The sequence below is a fragment of the Alexandromys fortis genome, unplaced genomic scaffold (assembly GCF_014885135.2).
Source record: "Alexandromys fortis isolate MF-2015 unplaced genomic scaffold, M_Fortis_MF-2015_v1.1 scaffold_46, whole genome shotgun sequence".
In the NCBI taxonomy this organism is placed as follows: Eukaryota; Metazoa; Chordata; class Mammalia; order Rodentia; family Cricetidae; genus Alexandromys; species Alexandromys fortis.
The window spans coordinates 1692811-1716972 of NW_026067919.1; the positions used below are offsets into that span (position 1 = coordinate 1692811).

The 24162-nt window shown below is 45.0% G+C and overlaps 1 protein-coding gene across 1 annotated transcript in view; it reads right to left on the minus strand.

Annotated features, from left to right (window-relative positions):
- The window catches only part of LOC126500618 (translation initiation factor IF-2-like), a 31574-nt gene that overhangs the window by 1246 nt on the left and 6166 nt on the right, over positions 1-24162 (minus strand). The window lies entirely within an intron of this gene.

Consider the following 24162-nt stretch of genomic DNA (forward strand, 5'->3'; position numbering starts at 1 on the left):
TGGGAATTGTAAAATCACTGGGAATAAACCTTAAACCGCTGGTTTTTGACAGGATTTGGAATGCTTAAATTAGGCATAAAGTCTGTGTTTTAGAAATTGGGGAGAAAGTTCTAGAAAGCACCTTACGCACTTTTTGCTCCAATACGATGCTATTCAAACAATGTGTTTAGAATAATCACACGGTAATGTCACTAAAGGTTTCCTTTCGTGGCACTGTACCAAAACTTATTTTTTAAAAACATTCCACCATTAAATTAGGACTTAGTTTCTTACCCGTTTGTCGTTTGCCCTGAAGGTTTACAAACAGATACCTACAGTCCAAGTACAATCAGGTGCCACAGACACAAGATCCTGGGCACTGCCCAGACTATCACACTCAGATTTCCATGGTCCACTTTAAATGATCTCATTCAAATTGTCATTGCTTCCCAAGGCAATAGGGTCTTCAGGTCCCGTAACACAGGATATAAAGAAAGCTCGTGGCATATCCAGTGTCCAGGAGAGCAGACAGTCTCACTATCCGGCTAAACCCCCCTAGCCTTCAATTTGAAACTCCAGCTGTGTTGAGATTCATAAAGTAATGGTGCACTTTATTTACCCAGACTTTAAGGAAACCTGTATCCCATAGGAGTCCTCTTCAAACTGTGTGTAAAATACCCGTGAGACTTCTACAGGTCATCGTTTGAGCCTCCTGTCTGCAGAAAGAGCTGTTTCTCCACTACCCAAAGCATCTGAATTTTGAAGAAATCCCCACTTGCGTTTGCTTTTATATGTGCTGGTAGAGTTTATAGATGATAATAACATTGGCAGGCAGACGCAAGCAGACCTCTTTGAGTTTAAGGTCAGTCTAGTCTATATAGTAAGTTCCAGGCCATCCATAGGTACATATTGAGATCTTGTCTCCAAAAACATCACAGAAAGCTAGAAATTAGTAAAAGAAGATAGCTATGTACTCAGAATATTCTGAAGTAAAGATTATTATTTATTTTTTAAAAAAAATTAATTTAAAAAACTGTTAATTGTGTACGTAGACCAGGCTGACCTTGAACTCACAAAGATCTTCCTGCCACTTGGAATTAAAGACATGCACCACCATATCCAGCTTCTAGCTTTTCTGCTTTTTCTTTCAACAGTTTTGTAAACTTAGCCCAGAGCCTTAACACAAGTTGGACAAATTCTCTACACCCTGCCTAGGTTGACTGATGTACTTAGCTACAAGGCCTGAGGCCCTAAACTGACCTCCCTGGCCTCAGTTTCATCTTATACAGAAGGCAAGAATACCCACATCATACTGACGGGTGGGATTAAATGTCTATCTATAACCAACATGGTCGATTAACTATTCTGCAAAGTAAATGAGTAATTCCACCCTGGGCCTGCTTCTAGGATCTTTCAGACCTAGAATTAATGATGAGTAGTTTGGGAAAAAAAAAAAAAAACCTCATAGTCAGAAGGTCAAGGCGGTGTCTTGAGTTTAAGGATACCCTGGGTTACAGGTGCCCAGGCTGTCACAAAATAAATAGATGAAATTTAGAAAGAAAGAAAGAAACCATTTCGGAGAAAAGCAGAGCTGAGAAATGAGGATGTTCACTCCCAGAAGGGCTGAGACTACATTCTAGCTTACACTCATGTTTCTGTTGAATAAATGAAGGTGGAGAAAGCTTATGAATTTTTTTTTAAACCTTTGTTTTTGTTTTTGTGTTTTTGATTTTTAGTTTCTCGAGACAGAGTTTCTTCCTGTAGCCTTGGCTGTACTGGAACTAGCACTGTAGACCAGGCTTGCCTTGATCTCCTAGAGATCTACCTGTCTCTGCCTCCAGAGTGCTGAGATTAAAGATGTGTACCACCACGGCCCAGCTAAGCCTGTGGGTCTCCTTCAAGATCATGCAGTAAATACAAAGCTGATGGTTCACCATCCACATGTGACCTTGTCAGTTCCCGCAGTATTGGTGAGGAAGAAAGACCTCAGTGACTGTAAAGAGAAAGTATTAAATAAAACAGAGCTCTGAGAATATTATCAAGAATGCACTAGCTGGGTGGTGGTGGCGCACACCTTTAATCCCAGCACTCGGGAGGCAAAGGCAGGCAGATCTTTGTGAGTTTGAGGCCAGCCTGGTCTACAAGAGCTAGTTCCAAGACAGGCTCCAAAGCTACAGAGAAACCTCGAAAAAAAAAAAAAAAAAGAATGCACTAATGTACTTAGTGGATATGAAGTACTATGTACTATATGCAGTAGGTATGGTGGCGTGCATATGCCTGTAATCCCAGCACTTGAGAGGTGGAAGCAGGAAGATCAAGAATTCAAGAGTAGGCAGGTCAGGAGGAGTTCAAGACCAGTCTCCTATACAAAGCAAGTTCAAGGCAAACCTGGACTACATGAGACTGTTTTAAAAAAATAAATAAAAAAGAAAATTAATTCATTAGCAATACCAACCAAGAGAGCTGAGAAAGTGGGGAGATGGGAGCACAGTGTCCTCTGTTCACATTCTCTATCCCGAGGACAATCATTATTCATTTTACGTTTATGGATATGTTTCCATGTTTTCTTTGTAAAAGAATAATAACCATTATCTCCCTACTTCCCCATTCCCAGTTTCCCCAGAGGTAGCTGCTTCCTGTTGTAGGCTCTGGGAGTGCAAGCAAATGTTACAACCCCATTAAATGCCATGATTGGGCTGCTCCATTTACACTAAAAAAAAAAAAAAAAAAACAAGTTTATGTAACTGGGAGCTGACATCCCAAAGGCATAGTGAGCCCGACTCTGCATTTTACCAAATTCAAGGCCAGACTGAGCAATAGAGAGAGAGAGCCGTCCGGAAATATGAGCGAGCGCATGTGCGTGCGCGCGCGCACACACACACACACACACACACAACTGGCAAGGACTTTACATTTGATAATATAGCTAGGGATGGTAGCTCAGGTCTGTAATTCAACACTCACAAGGCTGAGACGGAAGGATCACCCCAGGCCATCCTGTGCTACAATAGTGAGTTCCGCTGCAGTCTGGGCTTGAGACCCTGTTTCAAAAACAAAAACGAACAATAATTGCAAGAAATTGGATATGTAGGTAGATGGGTAAATAGTTAGATAGATGATAGGTAGGTGGTAGATAGATAGGTACCTAGAGACAGACAGATAGATGGTAGACAGGCAGATAGATGATAGGCAAGTAGATAGACAGGTAGATAGATAGATGATAAGTAGATAATGCCTGTTTTCTTTTCCTTTTTGATTGCTTTGTGGTTTGGGTGTGTTTTGTTTTCTATTGTTTGAGACTAGGCCTCCCTATGGAGCACAGAGTGGCCTGTACCTTGCAATCTTTTTACCTCAGCATCTCAAGGTCTGGGATTAGAGGAGTTTATCACCACACCAGGCTCTCTTAACATAGTTTTAAAAACTTCTTTGTAACCAGATAGAAAAGATTTCCTTTTGCCGTCAAACAAACAAAACCTTCTCGTGTTTGGAATTTTACGAGGGTTTCTTCAAAGAGGAGCTCACTGCGGGCTTCACTTACAGTCTCCCATGGTCGAACATCGTGGACTTTTTTTTATTTTCATTTTTTAAAAAAATATTTATCTATGTTGTGAGTTCATGTATGTATGCGTGTGTATGCACTCGCGTGAGTGCGTGTGTGCGTTGCATGGTGTAAACATGTGGAAGAAAGAGGACAAGCTGTGGAATCCGTCCTTCTATTCTTCTTGAGGGTAAGGTCTTTCTGCCGAATGGAATGCCCTGCACACTTCGGTCACAGGACACAGTTAAATCAAGCTGCGGCTGACCTGGAAACTTGCTCGCTGATGGCCAGTTTTCGTAGTACCAAGGAGTGTGATGTGGGTTGCTGGCAGTGAAGGGCATTGGTGGTATTACCCAGCTCTGTACCCTGTGAGATACAACTACCAGCCTGGAAAGACATAAGTAATGTGGCATGAATGCTGCGGCGGGGGAGGGAGGGAAGCGGGGGGGGGGGGGGGGGGGGGGGGGNGGGGGGGGGGGGGGGGGGGGGGGGGGGGGGGGGGGGGGGGGGGGGGGGGGGGGGGGGGGGGGGGGGGGGGGGGGGAGGGTGAGGGAAGCTGGGGGGAGTAACCAACTGCTCTTTGGTTAGCTTTAAGACCTGCTCCACGGAGGAAATTCATGCCTGATACTATAAACCTTGTCAAGTATCTACTTTGGGGAAAGATCATAGGTCTAAAGAGAATCTACTACTATTATTTTGCTAAATGGACATAGTATCAAACTGCCTTCTCTATGGGGACACTTGTCTTATACCTATAGATCGTGTGCCTTTAAGACTTAATCAGAGATGCTTCTTTTTGCAGGAGACCCACAACTGGCTGATGTCAGAGGATAAGAGCTAGGATCTAAATAGTGTTTCTACACCCCTTACCCCTGAAGCTCAAGGAACATTATGGAAGAAGAAGCAAAAAAAGTGTGAGAGTCAGAGAGGCCGGGTGGATTGCTATGAAGCAGCATTTTTGGACATGACTTAGCCAGGGAACCTAGGAACTAACCGCACCTGCAGAAGACCTTCCCAAGATGACACATGATTGGCCCTGTCGACATTTCATCGTGAAAGGGTTAGTGAGGCCCCACAGCATCCTGAGCGAGTTTTGAGAGTTAAAGGGGTGCAGGGAATGAGGTCTTACTTTCCTCAGGGGAACAAACACGGCTAAGTACCCATGCTTAGTAAGTAACCTCTCCCTCATGTAGATCTATGTAAACTTAGGGGGACACACACACACACAGTCCCCAAAACAAAACCAAAAATCAAAAGTAGGGCCTGGAGAGACGGCCCAGTGGTTCAGAGCACTGGCTGCTCTTCCAGAGGTCCTGAGTTCATTTCCCAGCAACCGCACGGTAGCTCACAACCGTCTCTAGTGGGATCTGATGCCCTCTTCTGGCATAAAGTTGTACATGCAGATAGAGCACAGAAGAGATTGGACTGTCAGGCAACAGACAAGGAATTCATAGAGCTCTTGCTGTTGTTCCCTGGGGGAAGAGGGCAGAGGTGACTTCAGGGATTCCCCAGTGTGAAAAGAAGTCCCAACCCCGATGCCAGAATTTCTGAGTTCTGAACTGGAAGTACCCGGAGATCACTGAAGCACCCCATTCTGCAGACAGACAAGATGCTGGAATGTCTTCTCTTAGGGGGACCAGAAGGACTAAGGGATTTTGCGAATCCAGACCTCTAGATCTGGAATGTGAAACAGTGGCCAGAGATTGCAGAAGCAGAATAAGACCTTCATGTTGCAGGGTAGCTGGGCTGTCTCCCAAGGATGACACACCCTCGCCTGAGCAGTAGGCTGGGCACAAGTTCATCACACATGTGTGGTGTGTACACACAAATGCATATGCACTCAGTCACACACATGTACAAGAATGTATGTGTATATACTACACATCCTCATGTGCGCACACATGCAAATATACACACAATTGCATTCATAAACACATGAATAGAAACACACATACAAATACAATTGGAAATTATATTATGTCTCACAACGAAGCACAGACAGCTATTGCCTCATGTGGATGAGCGAACAGACTCTGAAATACCCTTTCTCACCCTTGATTTTAGCCCATCTTGAGACGTCTTTCCCTATCTCTGTGAAATAGTTCCGAGAAAGGAAATAGTGGCCGTGAACACTTTGCTTTGTGGCTGACTTCCCCTCGGGGTGTCAGGTGCTGAGAGTGGAGGGGTGACCTTGTCACTTGTCCCCTGTACTCCCTGTTTTAGACTCTGACATCTTAGAGATGGGCAGCGTAGGGAGGCTAAGAGAGCACAGACCTTGACTTCCCACAGTTCTCTAGCTCTTCCTGGCTGCACGTGCTCGGGTCAGTTTTTTTTTTTTTCCTGCTGCATCATTGTGACTTATTCCTGAAGGGGTTTCTGAGGTTCTGTGAGAAATGAAATGCTTAGTTGAACCCCCAGAATAGACCAAAAGAACCCAATAGCTACTATCATCACTGGAGTGATATTACACCCTAACACCGTAGCACTGTTTTGCACCCCGACACTTTTTAAAATTGACTTGAGATTTCCTTTGGCTATCCTGGAGTCAAATTAGACGCTTACATGCAGCTAAATCTTACCCAGACACTGCTTTGTTCTGTTCACTAGCGGTTGAAAAACGGTACGGAGTAGCAGAGAGGATCCCGGGCCAATTGCAGCTCAGCTTAGTGCCAAGTCCATACCAGAAGCCTACAAACTCTTTCAAAGCACAGCTGCCAACAGGTGAGTCGGAGGGCATCGGACTTGCAACGCAGTGCAGTGCCCCTGCGGTTCTGCTGTGCAGGAAGGAGTGAGCAGGAATGGCCAGATAAGCCCTGTTTCTGCAGAAGGTCTTTGGGAAACGGTGGGAGAAAGCATCTTCATCTACTACCTAGAGTTAAGTCTCTTTTCCTTGAGAGAAAAAGGGAGCCCAACCTCTCAGAATCATTAAATCAAAAGATCTGGGGACCAGGACAGGCTCCAAAGCCACAGAGAAACCCTGTCTCGAAAAACCAAAAAAAAAAAAAAAAAAAAAAAAAGATCTGGGGAAAGCTGGTTGTGAGAAAGAAGAGATTTTTTTTTTTAAAAGAAATTAAATATAAGGAAGATCTCTGTGAAGATTGCTAAGTACAACATAGGCGACAAAGGACATGTGGCAAAGCTGTTCATTTCCTGGGCACGCCGGTTCTCCACCAGAGGCCTGCGTATTGGATTATTGGAAATGGCGGAGTTCCTACAGCCAGCATCTGTTTGAAAGGGCTGGTTTGTGCAACGTCTATGAGATATTCAAGTTCACCTTTCCCCATATTAATTTTGTGTGTGTGTGTGTGTGTGTGTGTAGATCAGAGGACAACTTGCCAGAGTTGTCTATCACCTGGGTCCCGTGGTTGAACTCAGGTTGTGGGAAGCACCTTTACTAACTGAGCCTCTTATTAGCATCTCAGTTTCTTTCCTTTCTTTTTTTCTTTTTCTTTTTGCTGTTGCTTTTTCTTTTCTTTTCTTTCTTTCTTCCTTTTTCTTTTTAAAAAATGCTTTAAAAGATTTTTATTTTCATCTGTGTGAATGTTTGCCTACATTTTTGTATGTGCATGCCTGAGGAAGTCAGAAGGTGCCCAATCCTCTGGACTTTAGGGTCTAGAGTTACCTAGCCACCATGTGTGTGCTGGGGCCTGAGCTCTCGGCTTCTGGAAGAATAACACGCAGATCTTAACCTCTTGGTCATCCCTCCAGCCCTGTTGTTTTGCTTTTGGAGATAGTGTCTCACTCTCAACCCTAAGATGTCCTAAAACTCAGTGTGTGGTCCAGACTGGCCTCAAAATTGTGGCCATCATTGTGCCTCAGCCTCCCAAGTGCTGGGCATGCACCATCACACACAACTCATGATAGTTTGCCTATATAAATTTTACTGTTTTTATAATTTTTTTCTAACTCAGAACCCTGGTCATGAAGGGAAACATTTTGCCACTGAATGACAGCCTCAGCTTTTCTGCTCAAGTTCTTTTATTTATTTATTTATTAAAGATTTCTGTCTCTTCCCCGCCACTGCCTCCCATTTTCCTCTTCTTCCCCCAATCAAGTTCTTATTCTTCTTTGTAATTAACAGTATTTTTTTTTAATATTCAGGTTTTTATTTATCAGTGTGTATATATGCACACATAATGTGTGTAATTAGTCAGGGCTATCTAAAGGGAAAGAATTGATATAATAAGTAGATATGTATATATATTTAAAAGGATTTATTACACCGGCTTACATGATATGTTCTGGGTAGTCTTGCAATGGTTATCGCATAATGGAAAGGTCCAAGAGTCCAGCAGTCGTTCAGTCCAGGAGGCTGGATGTCTCGGCGGCCCCAATCTGGTGCTGAAGGCCTGGAACATTGTTGGAGAGTTACTGCTCTTCAGTCTGTACTGGAATCCCGAATTGCCTCAACAACACGCTAGAGCTTGCCAGTTAGAGGGCAAGCAGGTTGAAAGTTAAGATTCCTTCTTCTGTGTCCTTTTCCGTGGGGTGGGCTGCCACCAGAAGGCATGGCCCAGCTGTAGGGTGGATCTTTCTGTTTCAAATAATCTGACTGAGAAGATCTCAAAGTGGACGGTGGTGGCACACAACTCCCACACTCAGGAGGAAGAGGCAGGTGGATCTCTGAGTTCAAGGTCAGCCTGGTCTATAGAGTCAAAGTGAGTCCCAGGACAGGGAAAGTCTGTCTTGAAAAACCAAAAAAGGAAGAAAAGAAAAAGAAAAAGAAAATTCCTCACAGAATTGCCCAGCAGCTTGGATGCTAGTTGATTCCACACAGAGGAAAGCTGATAACCAAGAGAAGCAACATGAACGAGTGTGAGGCGGGACACTTCTGTCAGCGCACGCATGTGGAGGTCCTAGTGGAGCGGATTATCTCTTGACATCTTTACCTGGGATCTGGGAATTGAACTCAGCTTGCCAGGTCTGGGTGGCAAAGCCTTCACCTGCTGAGCCACCTCGCTGGCAGTCCAGCTCCCATTACAATCTAGGGAGAGATTTAGAAATGGCTAATTGGTTGAAATGGTCTTCTTTGGATTATAGATTACAGATTTTTTAACTGAATTAAGAGGCTTAGAGCCATTGCTTTGCAAACAGATTTTCTCCTATCCAGCAGCTCCGGCCTGTGCCTTGGCACTATGGGGTCCTTGGCTGTGCTAGGACAGATCAGAAAGAGTCCTTCTGCATTGAGATTTGTGGTACGACACTGAGAGTTTACTTAGGTCTAGTCATGTCCTAGCTGAAAATAAACCTTACAGTGGAGGGTTGGCCTATAGAGGCATATATTTGAGATGCTATTTTTGGAAATTGTTAAAGAATGAAATGAAAACTCGTGATTCCCCGTGAACTTGGCTTGGAAGTAAAATGAAGATTTTATGAACTTGCAGGTGGATGTGGTTACTTTCCTCAAATGTTCTTGTTTGCAAGTTACTGTGGCCTTGGAGTTAGGAATTCAGATTTTCCAGCGTTCACCCCCACCCCTTGCAAGCTGTATCCCAGCTTGTGGGTCAGTCTTTACTGACATCATCAACTCTCCTTCTACAAAACGGGAAAAGAAAAGTCAGGAATGGTGGCTCTTGCCTATAATCCCAGCATTTTGGGGGACAAAGGGAGGAACATTACCAGAAGTTTAAGGTCAGCCTGGTCTACAAAGGGTGTTTGGGGCCATCCTGGAATACATAGCAAAACCTTGTCTACATAGGAAGGATGGGAGGATGGAGGGAGAGAAGGAAGGTAGGAAGGCAAGAAGAGAGAAAGTGACAGAGGGAGGGAGGGACAAACGGAGGGGGGAGAAGCAAGTGCCAGGTGTGATGGCACAGACCTGTTGGATTATACAGGAAGTGCCAAGGCTATGTAGCAAGACCGGATCTCAAAAACAAAACAAAACTGCAGGGTATGACATCTATGTGCTGCCACAACCCTGACCCCTGGGAGGCTGAAGCAGAAGTGTCACAAGTTCAAGTCCAGCCTGGGCTACAAGGCCCTCTAGTGAAAATCAGAAAACCAAACAATGAAATAGTACTTCTGTTTCTGGAATATTTTCATCATAAACATGTGTTATTCTGAGCCGCAGAGTCCAGGGAAGTAATTTGTGTTTCTGGATTGGAGATTTATAAGTAATGGCAAAGCTGGCCTCATCCCGCCATCCATTCCCTGTAGATCTGGACACCATACCGATCCAAATGAGATGGTTTAGGTTTCAGCTTCCAAAGGAATGATGGAGAAGGTTCTCTCTGTGGGGTTTGAGGGAATTTTTTCCTCCACTGAACAAAGGACTTCTGTGTCTCATGAAATGACACACAAAACAGCTCTTAATTGTGTAAGATGCAGAAGGCACGGCTGGTCTCTCACAGCCATTTGGACGGGGAGAATGCCACTGAGGAAAGTGTGCCACCCCACACCCCAAACCTCTCTTCCGGCTACTGCCGTCTGAGAAAATAAATGCATGTTTACTTTTTATTAGGAAAATTTCCGAATGCTAATTAGGCTGTTACAAAGCACAGTGCAAGGGTATCAGGCTGGCCTCAGCACCTCTCTATAGGAGTTGGTGCCGCTTTGCTGTATTTGCTTTAGTTTTCAAATGTTACTGTCATGTAAAAGTAAATTTCCTGGCAGCCGGTAAGGTGGCTCAGAGGTTAGAGCGTGTACTGCTCATCCAGGGGACCTGATTTCTAGAATCCAGAGTTTGGTTTCTTGCACCCACACTAGGTAGCTCACAACTGTCTATAACTCTGGCTCAGCGACATCCTCTTCTGGCCCCCAAAGGCACTTGCACCCACATGCATATATGTACATGTACACATAACTTAAAAAATTTAAAATAATCTTTAAATTATAGCCACTGAGACAAAATTATTCTTAAAATTTTTCAATGTGGTTCTTCAAAAAAGAATAACCATACACTATGCCCACATCTGACAACACTACCAATATTTCCTTTGTCTTTTTATTGGCATTCTGCTCATATTTAGTTGTGTAGCATACAGTACAGATCAGTACAGGCCAGGCACACCGCTTTTGTCTGACGTGTCTCTTTCAACCTAGACCAATTTCACACTGCTTGCTTTGCTCTACCGCCCTCCTCCCGTCTCTCTTTTGATTGCAGCATTGACCTCTTGAAAAGATGTGACCAGTTCATATTACAGAGGGCTCTGAGTTTGCGGAATTGTTCTGCTTAAAGTGAGCCCTCTGTCCCTTCGACACCTTAGACATTTGAGATTTCATAGAAAAATCATGATTCAGCTGCAGTTATGTTCTGTGGCAAGGCAGTCAAGCCGAGGGTGACAGGATGCACCTTCTTTTGCATCACACCAGGGAAGAATGACTGTGCGTCCCTTCAAAGGCATGAGAAACAGAAATAGCTACCACTTTATACTGCTTTTTAGAAAAAAAGAAAGAAGAGAAAAGAAAAAGAGAAAGGAAAGAAAAAGAAGAAAGCAATTCATTCTGCCAGGCCCCTCACAAGAGCTTCCCATTCTCCATCCAGCTAATGCTCACAGAACCACGACAATATGGTGCTATCATAACTTACAGAGGACACTGGGGTAGAGATACTAAGCAATTTGACCAAGGTGAAACAGCTATGAAGGGGCGCAGGTTGCAAACAAACAAACAAGAGAGGGCAAGGGCAACAGTAATGAGGATGTACTGTGTGTGTCAAATTGTCAAAAGATTGATGAAAGGAAACAATTAGAGATCTTCCTCTTCCTCTTCCTCTTCCTCTTCCTCTTCCTCTTCCTCTTCTTCTTCTTCTTCTTCTGGCTTTTGAATTAGTAAGGTCGTTGGTTAATCACATCTAAACACCCCAGCATGCAGTGCTCTTGGAAAGGTTGTGGTCAAGGCATCTAAAGAAGCGGAGCCGCCACTGGAACTCAATGGCCCAGCTCTGACATGAACATCTGCCTGCACCGGTGTGAAAGCACACGTGACCAACAGCTTCTCTGGAGCCCTTGAAACCATTATACTACACAGTTGGTTTTCTTAAGAGACCTTTGATAGCTGGGGTTGTTGGTAGAATGCTTGCCTCCAGCCCTGGTTACAACCCCTGGAGCTCATAAAAATGGACATGGTGGCCTTCCCGCGTAATCCCAGCCCTTGAGAGGTGGCGGCAGGAAGATCAGACATTAGAAGATCATCCTCATGATACATAGTAAGTTTGTGGCCATCCTGGGTTGTCTTGTCTCAATAAACAAGCTAGAATGTGGTAACTACATCAAAAATTACAAATTACAAATGCTGTATTGCTTTGATGATGATGATGATGATGATGATGATTATAAGGTTTCTTTATGTAACCCTGGCTATCCTGGAACTCACTGTGTAGAGCAGGCTATCCTCAAACTCATAGAGACCCATTTGGCTCTGCTTCCCAAGTGCTGCAATGAAAAGTGAGCACCAACAATGTCTAGGTCATCTTACTTAATGGTAATACAAAGACAAATGGTTTCATAAAAATGTCCACTTCGAAGGCCCCCCAAAAAATCTTTTTTCAAACGGAGGGCTTAAATCTTTGTGATATGGATGGGTATGAATATGGACACCTTTAGCACTTAGGAATTAAAAGCAGGAGAAGGGGCAGGAGAAATGGCTTGGTTCAGAGGACCTAGCACCCATATGGGGACTCACAACCAGTTCCAGGTGATCTGACACCCTCTTCTGACCACCAAGGGTATCAGGCAGGCAGGGGATGCACGTACATCTGTGCAGGCAGAACAGTCACATGCAATACAATACAATAAACGAATATAAAAATAAAATCATTCAAAGCAGGAAGACTCAAGTTCAAGGCTAGCCTAGACCTCATAGATGGTTTTGCAATAAAGAAAGGAAATAGAACATTCTCTGCTGTATGTGGATTGCTTAGTATATTTTAAATATCTTCTCTGTACTAGTTCCTTTAATTTTGACACCAGTCTTTAAGGCAGCTGGAATGTTTCAAACCTAATTCGTAAATGGGCAAATTGAGGCTTAGAGAGGTTTAGCTAAGTCAAAGTCATGCAGCAGTTAGGAGACAGAGCCAGATCCCAGTTTCTCTGGTTTCCCTTGGATATCATGGAAAACAATTCCAGTGCCTGTTGACTAAACTCCAAACCCAAAGCCTATACGAATGGAAAACTTGGTGGAATGTCTTTTCTTTATTAGTGTTGAAGGTTAGCATAAAAACCATGAGCTTCATGGTGACATTTTCATACATATTGTCATTGTATTCATTTGCACCTGTCTCTCCTGAACTTGAGCCTGAACACTTGAAAAAGCCTCAGCCAACCAGAACAGCAACTCCCCTGAACTTCAAGTGAGGCTGGAGGACACCCAGTCTGTGTGAGACTTTCTGTTCCTGCTTGGTTTACCTCCTCATCACTTCAAGTGTGATGTGCTGGAGTCTGTGTCTCAGGTCTGTGTTTTCTTGTTATAATGGCACTGAGAGGTCCTACTCAGGACCAGAGGAAGTCCCAAGGCATTTGCTCTGTAAACTAGACACCACCTTTGAATGTTGCTACTGTGTGCAGCTATTGCTCTCCTGCTATTTGTGGCCTTTGTACCTAGTTGAAAGGACCTTTGTGCTTTCTCCAGAAGGGCAGTGGTGGGAGAGGATTTAGAAATCTCTGCTGCTCTCTCTGGAACAAACAAACTCTGATCAGAGAAGGGCTTCCAAGAATCCAGGCTGCTCTGGCAGCCCAGACTCGTCTTCTGAGAAGACGACAGGTTTCAGAAATCACTTTGTTCTTTTCATATTTTTATCTCTCCTCTTCCTCCTGTGTGTGTGTGTGTGTGTGTAGGCTAGAGGACAATCACCTCAGGTGTCATTCCTCAGGTGTTGTTCACCTCTTTGTGTGTGTGTGTGTGTGTGTGTGTGTGTGTGAGAGAGAGAGACAGAGAGAGAGAGAGAGAGAGAGAGAGAGTTGGTTTTTTTTTTTTTTTTTTTGACAGGGTTTCTCCGTATAACAGCCCTAGCTCCTGGAACTGTCTCTTGTAGACCAGGCTGGCCTTGAACTCACTCTGCCTCTGAGTCCTGGGAATAAAGGTGTGCTCCACCACTCCCTGGCTGTTCCACCTTTTTAAAGATAAGGTTTCATTGCATAGCTCTGGCTGGCCTAAAATTCTATTTATTATTATTTTTAAAGACTACTCTTATTTTTTTTTAAGACAAAGTCTTTAAGATCTGTTGTCGTCTTCCCTTCCTCTCTAGCCCCATCCCCCAACTGATCACCAAGGTCTTCTCCTTCTTTCTCCCACTCATCCCGTTATCCCAGCCTCCAACACCAACAGGCATTCCTGGGAACACACCGGCTGAGCAGGCCAGGAAAAGACTCTGAAATTGGAAACAACCTAGATGTTCCTTAACAGAAGAATGGATAAAGAAAATGTGGTACATTTATATAATGAAGTATTACTCAACTATTAAAAAAATGACATCATGCAATTTGCAAGCAAATGGATGGAATTAGAAAAAAATCATCAGGAGTGAGGTAACCCAGACCCAGAAAGACAAACATGGTATGTATTTACTCATACGTGGGCACTAGCTGTTAAGTAAATGATAACCAAGCTACAATCCACAGATTCAGAGCGGCTAGGTATAGAGGAAAGAACTGGGGGGGACACAAGGATCTCCATGAGATTGGGAAATAGAATAGATTTTATGGGTGGACTAGGAGAAGTGTGTGAGGGAACAGGAGGATCAGGTAAGGAGGGAGAGAGGAAGAGGGAATGTAGGAAAAGACAGCTAGAATTGAGGACATTTGAGTGGTGCAGTGGAAATTTCCTAAAATATATGAAGACAATCCTAATATGAAGTCTTCAAACAGTGGGCAAGACAGAATTCCAACTGACCATCTCTTGTCACCAAATGAAGCTTCTGATACTGGGATTGGGTTGCATCCAATTGAGTTGTTGGCCAAAGGGGTCCCGTGGAAATTCCGAAACAACTAGGCTGTTGCCAGGACAGTAGGTTGCTCTCCACAAACTGACAGTAAGGCCCCATTGCTGAAGACAACACCCATGCAACTCATCAAACATAGATAAGTCAAGCTGGTGCCTACATAGAACTGTCACCCCATGTTCTGGTATGGGAAGGTACTCTGCAGGTTACCCACAAATCCAACCACAAAACCTTCGCTCTATAATGCTGTCCTCTCTGAAAAATATGTGAGGGTAATGGTGGCACAAAACTCTTGGGAGTAACCAACCAATATCTGATTTGACTGCCACAAGATGGAATCTATACTGCTTGGGTGACCAAGAACTAGAGAGCAGAGAGCCCAGAGACCTAGGGTGAAACCAAACACTACTGGTCTTGTAAAGAATATAGGGCAGTGTCTTGCTCAGCTGTTATCAGCTATTATCTCCGGCAGCAGATGGGAACAAGTATAGAGACTCACAATCAGACATTACACACACACCACACACACACACACACACACACACACACAGAGAGAGAGAGAGAGAGAGAGAGAGAGAGAGAGAGAACGCACATTGAACATACAGTTCTAAATGGAATGTCTCCATCAAATCCTTCCCCTTGGAGCTCAAGGAACCCCACAGAAGAGGAGGCAGAAAGAATGTAAAAGCTGGAGGGGATGGAGGACACCAGGAGAACAAGGAAAGCTCATATGAACTCATAGAGTTGGAAGCAGCAGGCACAGGACTGACACAGGGCTGAATCACGTCCTCTGCATATTTACTGTAGCTTTCAGCTTAGTTAGTGTCTTTACGAGACCCCTACACGTGAGAACAAGTGGGTCTCTGGTTCTTGTACCTGCCCTTGGGGCTCTTTTCCTTCTGTTAAGTTGCTTTGTCCAACTACGATGTGGTGGTTCTGGTTTTATCTTATTACATTTTATTTTGTCATGTTTAGTTGTTATCTTTTAGAAGCCTGTTTTTTTTTTTCTAAAAGACAGAAAGGGAATGTGTCTGGATGGATGAAATTGAGGGAGGGGAACCTGTAGTCAGGATATATGAGAAAGGAGCCTTTTCAATAAAAGGTGAGAAAAAGAACAAGGCTTCATGTGCCTGGGTTTCCTGGATTTTAAGGAGGTCAAAATGGTGTGTGCTGTGTGTATGTGGTTTGTGTATGATGTGTGTGTGGTGTGTATTTGTGTGGTGCATGTGTGTGTGTGGTTTGTGTATAGTATTTGTGTATGCGTGTGTGTGTGTGGTGTGTGTGTGGTATGTATGTGGTATATGTCTGTTGTGTGTTCTTTTTTTTAATTAATTTATTATGTATATAGGGTTCTGGGCACCAGATCTCATTATAGATGGGTGTGAGTCATCATGTGGTTGCTGGGAATTGAACTCAGGACCTCCAGAACAGCAGTCAGTTCTCTTAACCTCTGAGCCATCTCTCCAGCCCCCTGTTGTGTGTTCTTTTTCTTGTTCTTTTTCTCACAGTCAAAGTCAGTATATTTTGAGGTTAAAAACAAAAACAAAAACCAAGCTGTCTAACTGGCCCGACTCTTACCAAGTAGGCTAGACTGGCTAACAAGCTTCCACCATCCTCCTATTTTCCCAGCGCTAGGTTTGGGAGCTGGTGCCACAGTTTTCAGCTCCTGTTGTAAATCCTGGGGATTGAATTCAGGTGTTGATGCTTGAAGGCAAGACCTTATCGACTGATTATCTCTCCGCCCTCCCCTTTTAGTGGAGATAGGCATATACACAGACAGAATATTATATACATAATAAATAAATATTTTAAAAAAGGCACTACCTTAGGTCAAACTCAGAAATAGTTATATTTCCTTTCTGTAGTTGCTCCCCACACATGTACTTGTACACACACACACACACACATACACACACACACACACACTATTGTAGGAATGGTCTAGAGCCTTTCTTTCTTGTCCCCATTGCCCCGTTCTTGGTGTGTCTAGCACTCAGGTGACATCTGATAAGTGTAGTAGATGGGAAATGAATGCATTGATAAAGTAGTAAAAGAATGAATCAGGGAAGGTGGTAACTGCCTCATGATGTACATTTAGCATCTTCTCCCAGTCCCGTCTGGTACCATGTAGCTCCTCTCTAGGCCTTTTTTAAATTTATCTATTTACTCAAATAAATTGATTACTTTGCGGCATTGTTTCATGTGGCCCAGGATGGTCTCAACTTGCACGTGTATACCGGAAAGATCTTCAATTTCTTATCCTCCTGTCTCTGTCTCCTGACTACTTATGTGTGCTGCCATGACTATTTCATGTCGTTCTGGGGATGGACATAGGGTCTGTGCAAGCTGGACAAGCCCAGGATCAGCTGAGTAACTTCTCCCGCCTAAGGGACTTGTTCCTGGTCAAGCAGCCTGCTGCAGATAAGCTGACCCTGAGGCCATAGTCCTGAAGGTGGGCACAGTCAGAGTCATTGGAAGGGAATAAGCTTTCTGAACCAAACTTGGTCTTTTTTTCAATATTCAGCCATGAGCTCATCAAGGCTGCTTTCCAGGGAGTCAGGAGGCATCACCCTGCCTAGCTGCAGGGGTGCAGAGCAAAGAGCTGGGGTGTCTGGGGTATGCTCTGCCCTCCAGTGGGAAGAAAAGACTTTGTTCAAGAGTAGGACCTCATATGTTGGAGACTGTCTCTCAGGAAGGCTAGGGAGGTGAACAAGGACTATGGAGGCTTGGGCAGGAAGGTGACACAGGAAACAGAGCCTTGCGTGGGTCATCTTTTGGAAGATTACTCTTAGCCCTTCAGCTGACAGCCAAGATGAAACTAGGAAGGGGTCAAGTACGCACACGGCAGTCCATACCGTTTCTGTCTCTGGCTTCTGCCAGTCCTGTGTGGAGAGATCACAGGTCTGACCTGGCCACTTCCCCGCTGGGAAACTTCTATCCCTTTCTCACCTCCGAGCAAAGCCCAAGGGACACCTGTACAGTTCCATACAGCTGTCATCTGTTCCTCCGTCCTTGCCTCCTCCAGGGCCATCCTCAGCCCCAGTCACTTCTCCTCCTTAAACCATCTGCTCCTGTTTGCTGGTCGCTCTGCTTTGAACCGGTTTCTCTGCTCCTCTCCTGCTCTCTCCTCTAACCCTCCAAGCGCCCTTAGCCTCCCTGAGGCTAGTCTAGAATAGCAAGACCTCTCCCACAAAAACCCTTGCTCTGATTTTGCACCTGCAATCCTGATTTTGCTTTATTTTTCTTCAGAGCGTCTCTCACCACATTGATAACCCGTGCCCGTTTCCTTCTCTAGACTGAAAACACCATGAGAATAGGGGGGCTTTTGTACCTTGTCCTCTGCTATTCCAGACACCTATGATGTTGCCCAAACTTTATTTTCAGAGACTATTGAGTAAATACAAAAAACAACAGCAGTATAATTTATTTTTAATTTCTTTTATAGTTCTATTACCATTCTCAAAGTAGTTAATACCTCCCCATTATTATTATTATTACTATCACTATTACTACTACTACTACAGGTTTTTTCATTTCAAGGGAAAATTTAAAGTTTAAATGACTGGTCAGTTGTGAATAGATTATGAAGTGTGATGAAACATGGATAATGTTTTATTTCTTCCACAACTGCTGGGATCTTTTTCTGCTTCATTCGCCTGGGTTTCCTGGATTATTTTAAGAAGGTCAAAATGGTGTGTGTGTCTGTGTGGTATGTATGTGTCTGGTGTGTGTGTATGTGGTGTGTGTGGTATGTGCAGTGTGCTGTGTGTATGTGGTTTGTGTATGTATGTGTGGGTGTGTGTGGTGTCTGTATTTGTGTGGTGCATGTGTGTGTGGTTTGTGTATAGTATTTGTGTATGCGTGTGTATGTGGTATTTGTGTGGTGTGTATGTGGTATATGTCTGTTGTGTGTTGTGTGGAATGTATATGTGTGTGATGTGTGGTGTGTGTGTGGTATATGTATGTGTGGTATATGTATGGTGTGTGTATTTGTGTGTTGTATTTGATGTGTATATGTGGTTTGTGTATAGTATGTATGTATGTGTGTGTGTAAGATGGATCACCTGGTTCTTTCAGGTTCAGACATGGACGTGGCCACAGGGAAGCATTATTTAGAGGTGAATATAGAGTTCAGAGCACTCAGAGATTTGGGAGGTGTCTTTATGCCTTTCTTTGCCTTCCCCTCCTCCCTTTTTGGACAAGGTCTCATTGTGTAATAAGTCCTGACAGTCCTAGAATTCACAGAGATCCTCCTGGCTCTCCAGTGCTGGGATAAAAGTATGTAACCTTTAATGAGAGCTCTATGCTGGTAGAGGGTTCCTTGGCGACATCTGTCACTAATTCTTTCTTTTTAAAAGTTCTCCTGAATTCCAAAAAAAGGAATCTCCGCCATGGAGGAGGAGAGCCAACAGTTCCAACTAACGGCTTTGGGTTGTTAGTGTCAGAGATCTTCCTCCTCCTCCTCCTCCTCCTCCTCCTTCTTTTTTTTAAAATATTTATTTATTTATTTATTATGTATACAACATTCTTTCTGCGTGTATGCCTGAAGGCCAGAAGAGGGCACCAGACCTCATGACAGATGGTTGTGAGCCACCATGTGGTTGCTGGGAATTGAACTCAGGACCTTTGGAAGAGCAGGCAATGCTCTTAACCGCTGAGCCATCTCTCCAGCCCCTTCTTCTTCTTCTTCTTCTTCCTCTTCCTCTTCCTCTTCCTCTTCCTCTTCCTCTTCCTCTTCCTCTTCCTCTTCTTCTTCTTCTTCTTCTTCTTCTTCTTCTTCTCCTCCTCCTCCTCCTCCTCCTCCTCCTCCTCCTCCTCCTCCTCCTTCTCTTCCTCTTTCTCCTTCGTTGTCATGGTCTTCTTTGTCTTCTTCCTCCTCTTCTCTCCTTCTTAGTTGGCTAGGGATTAATCAAGAGCCTCTAGCACACTAGGTAAGTGCTCTACAGTAGACCTCCAGTTCTTAAAATTTTTTTCCTTACATATTTATCTAGAGTCAGATTTCACTGTGCAGCATTGTCTGGCCTGGAACTTGCTATGTAGACTAGGCTGTCCTTGAACTCAGAGATCTACCTGCCTCTGCCTTTTTCATGCTGGGATTAAAGGTCTATACCATCACATTCAGAAAAATTTCTATTTAAAAATTTAATTGTATTTATTTACTCTCTCTCATGTGTGTGTGTACACGTGTGTGTGTATGCACATGTGTACACATGTACATATACAAGTCACAGCCTGTGTGTGGAGATTGAGGACAACGTGTGGAAAGTTCTCCACTTACCATGTGTGTCTGAGGGATCTAACTCGGGTCACACAGCTCAGTGGTTATGCTTTGTTAAAAAAAAAATCTCAAAGTACTTTTCTCCCATTCTACATTATTGGTTTCCTGACTGTTTTGGAGATAACTCCAAGTACATAATCTAAGCCTTTCTGTGGCTTCTTGTATTAATTTAGATGATTTTCCTTGAGCATCAGGTCATGAGCAGTTGTCTGTCTGTATCAGCATCAGTCCTGGCCGCAGAGTCAAGGAACAGAAGGACAGCTGTGCACACAGCCAGGTATCTCTGGGTGTTGTCTGGGTGATTCTTAGGGCAAAGGTATGGGGGCACTACACAGGACCAGTATGACCAATATTCCCCCAAGGTGCTTTTGGAGGGGCATTTCTAGTTTATCACTAGGTTGCTACATTTTTCTTGGTGTAGGATGTTCTTCCTTCTATGTGTTGCTTTCACTGGTCAAATAAAGAAACCGCCTTGGCCTTTTGATAGGGCAGCACTTAGATAGGCGGGGAAGACAGAACTGAATGCTGGGAAGAAGGCAATGTGGCCGACACCATGGCTCTCCTCTCCGAGACGGACACTGGTTAGACTCATGCCCGTAAGCCACAGTCAAGTGGCGAAACACATTAATGGAGATGGGTTAAACTAATATGTGAGAGTTAGCCAATAAGGGGCTGGAGACAATGGGCCAGCTGGTGTTTAATTAATACAATTTCCGTGCGGTTATTTCGGGAGTTAAGCTAGCTGGGCGGCTGGAAGCCAGGTGGGACGAAAAGCAGCCCGCCGCTCCTCTTTACTACATTTTCTCAAAGAGCAAATTCCAGTCAAGCTGTGTGCGGCAGGCTCTCACCCTGCCCTCCTTAGCCAATTGCCTTGTGGACAGCCTAGGGAAAGACCTTCCTTCCCTGCCATTCCTGGGGCTTTCCCATGCTTCTACTGGGAAGTTTATCATTTTTTCTGAAAGGCAAAGTCTATGTAGTCCTAGCTGACTGGATCTCTGCCTCCAGAGGGCTGGGATTAAATATTCTCTCTCTCTCTCTCTCTCTCTCTCTCTCTCTCTCTCTCTCTCTCTCTCTCTCTCTCTCTCTCTCTGTCTCTCTCTCTGTCTCTCTCTCTGTCTGTCTCTCTCTCTCTGTGTGTCTCTCTCTCTCTCCCTCTCCCTCTCTCTCTGACAGGCTCTCCCTCTGTCATTCTGGAAACTTGAACGTGCAGCCAGCCCCTTGTGCAGCCTCTGCGTGCTGAGATCACTGGTTAGCAGCACACGGTTTGGGGAAAACATGTTGTCGGGTGATGCAATGGCCGTCCTTGGCTGTCAACTTGACTGCGTTTGGAATGAACTAAAACCTAAGTGTCCGGATACACCTCGGAGGTATTCTTCTTAACTAAATAATTTGAAGTGGGAGGACCCACTTTTACCCTAGATCTTCTGGGGTGGGAAGAGACACCTTCAACTCGGCCACATTTTCTGTGGGCAGCCTGCGCAAAGGAGATGGAAGACGGAAGCTCGCTCTCTGCCTGCTTGCTCTTGCTGACCAGAGTTTCCTGAAGGCCGGCTGACACCTTCAGCCTTGTGGCTTGAATCTTTGGACTTTCTGTTGGTAGACAGTCGTTTTTGGATTAGCTGGACCACAGCCTGTAACTCATTCTAATGAATTTCATGTATATGTTCATTTTGTCGATTCTCTTCCTCCAGAGCGATGGTTCTCACCCTCCTGCCAGAGCTGCCACCCTGTAATACAGTTCCTTTGTGGTGGCCCCCAACCATACAATTATTGTCATGGCTACTTATAACTGTCATTTTGCTACTATCATGAATTGTAAAGTGAATAGCTATGTTTTCTGATGGTCTTAGGTGACCCACGTGACAGAGCTGTTCTAATGGGGTCATGACCCACAGGTTGAGAACCGCTGATCTAGAGACCCCTGGCTAATACAGGTGGTGGGGTGCGTACAGTTTTGCTGCCCATCTCACCTGACTGGCTTCACTTCCTGTAGCGCCCACCAAGCTTCCAGTGCTGTCATCTTCCTTCCCACACTTCCGGGGGATGAACATACATGTTTAGTCAGCTGACAGCCCCTAAAGAATGGTGAACTATGCATTTCAACCTAAAGGAGAATAGAATGTGTTCAGAAGTTAGCTTTTTTTTTCTTTTTCTTTTTTGGGGAGGATTTTTTTGAGACAGGGCTTCTCTGTAGCTCTGGAGCCTGCCCTAGAACTCGCTTTGTAGATCAGGCCAGCCTTGAACTCACAGAGATCCACCTGCCTCTGCCTCCCAGGCGCTGGGATTAAAGGCGTGCGCCACCACTGCCCTCAGAAGTTAGTTCTGGGGAAGCGTAACCCCAGTAAAGTCCAGATTCAGGAGTAAAGTACAATTACTTAGTAGGAGTACTTTCTGATACATTCCCAAAGAGCTGTCCCTCGCAAACCCTTGTCCAGGCTGTGACCCTCCCTGCCTCACCCTGGTCTCTGGTCCCCAGAACTGTGGCCTACGATGCTTCCAGCATTCATGAAGAAGTCCCCTGGGAGCTGACTTTTTGAGATCCTCATGGCCAGCACCTGCCAGGGAAGAAATGAAGAAGCCACTGCCTCAGTGGTCTCCTGAGCACCAAGATGCCTCTTGAGCAATGCTTTGGCACTGGGTAAAGTGACATGAAAATATTTCCACCACTCAGGACCTGGAAGCTTCGAAAGCTTTCCTCCCTCCCTTGGATGACGTTCTACAGAAACGATTCTTTCTGTCATGTGTTAATAGAGACTGTGCTCTGTTTATACGTTCAAGGTGCAGATTCTGATTCCCCCTGCTAGGGGACAGAGTGGCCGTCTCGGCATGAGTCACTCCTCACAGAAAAGAGTCACATGCTTGTCCTGGGAAATTTGCAGCCTCACGCTCACTCCCAGAGGGACAAAGGATAATGATTTCATGTCGTCTGGCTGCTCACTCTCTCTGCTCCTCAAGCACAGGTTTTCTTTTGAAGAGAAAGCTGCCTCCTCTTTTTAAAGGATGTCACAAGACTCGTGGTGACACGATTCAGCTCTGGCATCCGCCACAAAGGCATGTGTGTGTCCTTCCGGGGCTTGGAGCCAGGTCTCCAGACTGCACAAACTTTCTGCCCGTCTGCCACATGGAGGACAGAGCTCTTGCTTCTGCCAGGCCTCTCGCTGAGAAGCTAGGTCAGGAATGAAGATGGCCACTGCTGCTGTTCCCAGCCTGCACAGCTGCTAGGGAAGGGCTCAGGCCTGCCTGTGCCCCTCCATGGCCATTTTGTGGATGGTACAGTGAGACGAGAGAGGTCACCACGGCCAGCCTTCTTTGGAAGACAAAGGGACAGTGTGTTTTCCTTTGCTGGGGTAGTTAGGAGGGAGGAGGTGACCTCTGTGCTGAGCAGAGGTACCTTGGTTATCCTTGGTTGTCACACGGGAGAAGTCCCCTCCTCCCCCACTACCACTTTGAGCCGGCCAGCCCAAAGTGCAGGTCTATCACAGGGGGCCCCAAATCAGGGAGGCAATCCATCCTTGTCTAGGAGATTGGTTCTGGTGGGAGACTCCTCATTTCTCACCTTAGCTCTGTGTTTGCATCCTTTATGACCGAACTGCAAGCTGCAGGCTGCCTGACCTTTCAGTAGCTTGAGTTCCTGACAGATGCTAACCCTACAAAGAGATGTCTGCTCAGTGCCTGGGAGGTGAAGAGACACGCAGAGGGAGGGAGGGAAGCTTTGTCAAGCCAGCTGCAAAGCAGGCTGCTGCAGCTTGGGCCTGCAGGGAGCCCCCTAACTCACCCCAGGAAACAGAAGAAGGAGTTAGACATGAAGAGACATGAAGAGCTTCCAGGGACAGGCCACTCACAGGAATGTCTAGTCTGTCATGGTCACAGGCAAGGTGGACATAGATGTGGGGGCTGGCTACTGGGAACCAGGCTGCGAACAGCCAAATGGAAGGGGGACTGGGCAGGGCAATAGGAGCCTTGGCTATGGCTTCAGTGTCTTGTCGATCAGAGGGGTTTCTTGTTTGGTTGGTTTGTGAGAGGCAGGGTATGTGTGTATGAGATGTGTATGGTGTGTGTGGTGTATGTGTATGGTGTGTGTGCTGCATAGCTCAGGTTAGCCTCAAAGCCTAACTCTGAAGTGCTGGGTTACAGGTGAGCAATGCCGTAACTGGCTTCCCGTGTATGATCTGAGAGCTGGTGAGATGATTCAGGGAGTAGAGATGCTCATGGGGCAGACCAGTGACCTGAGGTGGAAGGAAAGAGCTGACTCTTGAAAGCTGCCCTCAAATATACCCAAGAGATGCCCTATCATACAGCAAAAGTATATGCTCAACTATGTTCATAGCAGCATTGTTTGTAATAGCCAGAACCTGGAAACAACCTAGATGCCCTTCAATGGAAGAATGGATGAAGAAAGTGTGGAATATATACATATTAGAGTACTACTCAGCAGTAAAAAACAAGGACTTCTTGAATTTTGCATGCAAATGGACGGAAATAGAAAACACT